The 6,396-nt window shown below is 42.6% G+C and overlaps 1 pseudogene; it reads right to left on the bottom strand.

The window, feature by feature from the left end:
* Window positions 1-4,238: 4,238 nt before the first annotated feature.
* LOC113100140 (uncharacterized) lies at window positions 4,239-4,421 on the bottom strand (annotated as a pseudogene).
* Between the last annotated feature and the right edge of the window lie 1,975 nt (window positions 4,422-6,396).

Genomic DNA, 6,396 nt, shown 5'->3' on the forward strand with positions numbered 1-6,396 from the left:
TGTCACCATTTACAATTTTTTTCCCATTTGCATTTTTACTTTTTCACACACAATTTTCATTTTAATCAAACATTTAAACAAGCAATGTAATATATATAATAAATGCACATGGTAAAATGAAAGAAACAATCATTGTTAAAAAGCATTTGATTAAAACCACAGTGTTTTGCTTATTTTTAAAAGTCCAAGTTTGAGGTGTGTTTTAAAGGTGCGGTCAGTTTCAAAAGTAAAATACAAATTTTAAAAAAGCAAATAAGCCTCATATATATATATATATATATATATATTGATAAAACCAATTTCATTGATAAAACACAATAAAAACACCTATTAAAAATCATCTGTTGTGCAAGACCGGGGTGAGTCCTTATCAAGTGGGCCATCACCCCACTCTCCAGAACAGGGACATGCTACTTTATGGGCTCAGCGGAGATCCCCTCTCCTCCGGCCCTCTGGCCCGCTGCTCCCGTAGCCAGAGTGGTGAGGGTGGATCTACGGGTGGCCAGGGTCGATGCCTGCCGGGACCCTCTCTGTGTGACCTTGGCCCCCCTGTCCGAATATCGTCGTCCGGTACCCCTGCAGCATTGATGTTACCTTTAGCTCACATGCATGGAGGGTTACCGTAACATGCTTCCCCACCAGCAGGTTTCTGGTGGCCCAGATGGCATCCTTGATGACGTTGAGGGTGAGCCAGAGCGAGGTAAATTTCTGTGCCGTCAAGTCCTTCAAGCCCTGGCCCACCCCAAGGATGGCGAACTGGTACCCGAACTGGGCCCCACCCGCTGGTAGGCACGGGAAATACAGAGGGCCGGTCTTGGCCCACAGGTACCGCGCAGTGCTGCACTCCCAGAGCAGGTGGTGGACGGTCTCCGGGGAATTGCAGTCGGACCGCGGGCATATGGGGTTTTTGGCCATGGCTCTGGAGTGCATAACTGCCCAGACCGGGAGGATCTCATGAGCCACCATCCACGATAAGTCCTTGTGCCTGTTCTGGAGAGTGGGGTTAGCCGCGTTCCGCCAAACCTGTTTGGCCTCACTTGGTGTGAGGCCCTGAACTGGACTCACCGGTTCCCGGTCCTGCACAACAGAAATGAGAGACTTGTGTTGAGTTAAAATGGTGACATCTTCACTCTCTAAAAGGTATTTCTTTAAAAACTTTTTTATAAAACTGTACTCTTTAGGCAAGTTAAAAGACACTGAGGTTTTCAAGTCCACTGGTAAAATTAAGTTTGTGTGCTAAAATGTCCCAGAAAGTCAGATAAAATTCAAAGGGAAGTCCATCAATGCCAGGGGACTTCCCTTTTTTAAAATGTTTTAAAGCTTTTTGAATTTCTAAAACTGTAAAATCCTGGGATAAAAGCACATCTGGGCTCTTTACCTTTTTATATAAAAAAGATTCAAACTTCCTCTAAAACCCCAAACCCCAAAACTCTTTTGCACTCTTTTGCAAAAGTTTTCAGTTTTATTTAAAATCTCTTTTTGTGCCGCTTACTTCCCTCACGGTAAAAGTCTTCAAAGCAGATATTGACTCACCCCGTGTTATAATTTTTTTTTAAAAGTATCTTGTGCATTTCTTCCCTTCTTCTATTTCTCTTTCTTTACATCTTAAAATTACACCCCTACTCTGAACTTCGATTAAAACTGACATTTCTTTCTTGACTTCTTTTATCTCCTCTGTAAAATCCAATCCACTGTTTAAAAGGTTAAAATAGTTTCAGCAGCCCCATCATGTGTCTTCTTTCCTAGTTCTTTTTCCATTTCCCTATGTTTAAAAAAAAATGTCTTGTCCGGTCCTTAACCACTTCCCACCACTGTGCACGAGTATCATAAAAGTCTTGGAGGGTCTGCCATTGGCTGAACTGCTCCCTATACTCTCTAACGACTTCTTCATCCTCTAATAAGGAACAGTTCAGCTTCCACAGCCCTCTTCCTACCGTCACACCCATGGAAAGTGAAAGGGTGCAAGACAGCATCATGTGATCAGAAAAAAAGGGAGGGGTCAATGTTGCATCGGTTGGCGGGCAGTCCCTTGTAAAAACATAGTCAATTTGAGAGGCTCTGGCGCCATCACCACTGAACCAGGTGAAGCCCTCCTCTCTTTGATGCACTTGTTTAAAACAGTCAACTAACTTAAAATCCTTTCCTAACTTAAAATTTCTTCCTATCTGTTTTGGATAAAACACAGTTAAAATCCCTTGCTACTATTAGGGGAGCCCTGCCTAACATGTGGGGCTGCAGGTCGTCTAAAAGCTCATACCTGTCATTTTTTTTCTGTAAAACCATACACATTAAGAACCTTGAAATCTCTCCCTAAAAAATCAGGTTTGCTAAAAGAGCCCGCCCTTCCCTAACCACAGTGCTATGCTTCACCGTGATGTTTGAATTGTTGATTAAAATAGCGACACCGTCATTCTTGTTGATGTTGGAGCCACTCCATATTGAGGGCCCCATGGTCCACATCTCCTCCAACTTCCTGTAGCTACTTAAAAAGTGAAGTGAGTGAGTGAAGTGACATTCAGCCAAGTATGGTGACCCATACTCAGAATTTGTGCTCTGCATTTAACCCATCCGAAATGCACACACACAGAGCAGTGAACACACACACACTGTGAGCACACACCCGGAGCAGTGGGCAGCCATTTATGCTGCAGCGCCCGGGGAGCAGTTGGGGGTTCAATGCCTTGCTCAAGGGCATCTAAGTCGTGGTATTGAAGGTGGAGAGAGAGCTGTTCATGCACTCCCCCCACCCACAATTCCGTCCGGCCCGAAACTAGAACTCACAACCCTTTGATTGGGAGTCCAACCCGCTAACCATTAGGCCATGACTTAATGGTTGAGATGACCATGACTTAAATGGCTATGACTTAAAGGCCATGACTTAAAGGGCAGAGCACACTCTTGCAGTAAAAACAAATCTGACTTAAAACATTTTAAAAAGGATAAAATGCTCTGTGCTTATAAGGTGGACCTCACACTTCTTACATTAATGGTAGAGATAGTGAGGGCCATGAGCAGTATGGTAAAAACAGTATGAGACATTTAAACAGAAAGACAAAAAGACTACAAAAATATATTTAAAATAATTTTTTATCTTGTTTCACCTGCCCTTCCTTTCTCCCAGATGAACTGGGGCCCGGAGAGCAGGTGCTTGACGCCTCGGGTGCTACAGAGAAACCCTCTTGTAACTCCCTAGGCGACGATGTTCTTAGCTTGATGTGCAAAAAAGAAAGCTCATTTGGGGACTCTAGGGGCCACATGCGTTCTTGTTCTTCCAAATCGGAACTATCAAGCCGCTGTGCTGCCCTAGCTTTTTTCTCCTCCGTTTCCAACAGAGGAGATCCCGCAGGTCTTTTTTGCACTTGAGCATTTGGGAGTGAACACTCAAATTCACTCCCACTGAATTCCTGAACCAGATCCGAAACTGTTTCTAGGGAAGAGCTTGTTTCTTCCTCGCTCTCTTCTTCTACCATGACTTTTTCGAGTTCCATATCTGTCTCCGCCCCTGTGGCCGCCCAACTTCCTCCTTCCTGCCCAATCCCTGAGGCCGTCTGGGAATTTGAAATTCCCGCCAAAATCTCAGGGACCACCTCCTCCTTCCTTTCTTCATTTGTTTGGTGCCAATGTGGGGCAGCCATTTTGAGCTTGTTGGCAAAACTTTTAGGGCAATCTCTGTAGAGGTGGTTTGAATCTCCACAAAGATTGCACCAGGTATTTGGCCCAGTCCCACCCAAATCAGCACAGCAAGCTTCTCTGGAGTCTGACTGTCAATAAACATCCAAAAAAAGTGGAAATTCCACCTTGACGAGGGGACCTCACAACATGCTAAGGTGGCGTGTCCGGGATGGCTCGAATGGCTATAACTCCAGGAAGGAATGAGATCCCTTCACCCAAATCGGCACACCTGTGCAGGGGCTGAGTCAGAGGCCAGGTGAAAAAGGGCGCTGCGACAGGCAACTTGGTGGCGCTGTAAGCGACAACTAAATTAATACGAACTGAAAAAGGACAACCAAACAACATGGAGACAGCTACAGCTAGGCTGCAGTCAGTCTATTCGGCTTTCAAAGTGAGGTCTGTGCTATATTCGAACTAAACTACCCAGCGGGGTCCGATTCTTCAAGAGCCTAAGTGACTTTGTTTCACAGGCGCACAACACATACCTCGCATGTGACAGAACTCCCCATTCTGGAACGAAAGAAAAAAAACTGGAAAAAACATCTGCTTTGTTTTACCTACAATTTCAGGGGAGAGCGCAAACGCAGTCCCCCACTACCATAAATTATGCAGTCGAGATTCCCGCATTTGGGGAATTCGCAGGGGTCAGCATGGCCGGAGTGCAATGGACAAGCCTCGCCTTGGGTGAACCTTTTTTTTTCCAAACGTTTATTTATTTTTTACTTAAAAAGGCCACTCAAGGCAATTACAAGGAGAAATAAGGAAGGAACAGAGCTTAGCATATAATACATACAATTCCATATTACATAACCTCATCTTCCATACCTTATTAAAGGGAGAGACATTTGGTATGTTCCAAATCTTATCCATTTCATCAACTGTCATTTTCTGTGCGTCTCTTACAATATAGTCACCAATACTTCTTAAGCTCGATTTTACTACTGATTTAAATGAGATCTCATTAGACCGAAATACACAAACATTTCTAGATTTCCATAATGCTTCTTTAAAGATGTTTATAATTGCCCACCAACAAATCCATTTATTGGAATGAACCTCTTTTAATTCTCCATACCAAATATCTCCCTCGCTTAGCATTCTGTACAAATTTGACAACCATGGTCGTATCTGATTCCATATCCTCTGAGCATATGGACAATCCCATAAAAATGAAACATCATTTTCTTTACTGAATTTAAGAAACGTCTTGGGGCAGGCAAAGTTGCCGCTATATATGTAAGCGATGCTATGATCTTTCTTCCAATTTCTTTCTTCCATATCTTTACACCATACCATTCCTAAAATTTTAATGGCTTTATCTTGATTTTTCAATCCAAAATTTTGTTTAGGTTCTGACCAATTCAGATATAAAATCTCACTTACAGTATTGTTCAAAATAATAGCAGTACAATGTGACTAACCAGAATAATCAAGATTTTTAGTATATTTTTTATTGCTACGTGGCAAACAAGTTACCAGTAGGTTCAGTAGATTGTCAGAAAACAAACAAGACCCAGCATTCATGATATGCACGCTCTTAAGGCTGTGCAATTGGGCAATTAGTTGAAAGGGGTGTGTTCAAAAAAACAGCAGTGTCTACCTTTGACTGTACAAACTCAAAACTATTTTGTACAAACATTTTTTTTTTCTGGGATTTAGCAATCCTGTGAATCACTAAACTAATATTTAGTTGTATGACCACAGTTTTTTAAAACTGCTTGACATCTGTGTGGCATGGAGTCAACCAACTTGTGGCACCTCTCAGCTGTTATTCCACTCCATGATTCTTTAACAACATTCCACAATTCATTCACATTTCTTGGTTTTGCTTCAGAAACAGCATTTTTGATATCACCCCACAAGTTCTCAATTGGATTAAGGTCTGGAGATTGGGCTGGCCACTCCATAACATTAATTTTGTTGGTTTGGAACCAAGACTTTGCCCGTTTACTAGTGTGTTTTGGTTCATTGTCTTGTTGAAACAACCATTTCAAGGGCATGTCCTCTTCAGCATAGGGCAACATGACCTCTTCAAGTATTTTAACATATGCAATCTGATCCATGATCCCTGGTATGCGATAAATAGGCCCAACACCATAGTAGGAGAAACATGCCCATTTCATGATGCTTGCACCTCCATGCTTCACTGTCTTCACTGTGTACTGTGGCTTGAATTCAGAGTTTGGGGGTCGTCTCACAAACTGCCTGTGGCCCTTGGACCCAAAAAGAACAATTTTACTCTCATCAGTCCACAAAATGTTCCTCCATTTCTCTTTAGGCCAGTTGATGTGTTCTTTGGCAAATTGTAACCTCTTCTGCACATGCCTTTTTTTTAACAGAGGGACTTTGCGGGGGATTCTTGAAAATAGATTAGCTTCACACAGACGTCTTCTAACTGTCACAGTACTTACAGGTAACTCCAGACTGTCTTTGATCATCCTGGAGGTGATCATTGGCTGAGCCTTTGCCATTCTGGTTATTCTTCTATCCATTTTGATGGTTGTCTTCCGTTTTCTTCCATGTCTCTCTGGTTTTGCTCTCCATTTTAAGGCATTGGAGATCATTTTAGCTGAACAGCCTATCATTTTTTGCACCTCTTTATAGGTTTTCCCCTCTCTAATCAACTTTTTAATCAAAGTACGCTGTTCTTCTGAACAATGTCTTGAACGACCCATTTTCCTCAGCTTTCAAATGCATGTTCAACAAGTGTTGGCTTCATCCTTA

Source organism: Carassius auratus, unplaced genomic scaffold (genome assembly GCF_003368295.1).
Source record: "Carassius auratus strain Wakin unplaced genomic scaffold, ASM336829v1 scaf_tig00217195, whole genome shotgun sequence".
Taxonomy (NCBI): Eukaryota; Metazoa; Chordata; class Actinopteri; order Cypriniformes; family Cyprinidae; genus Carassius; species Carassius auratus.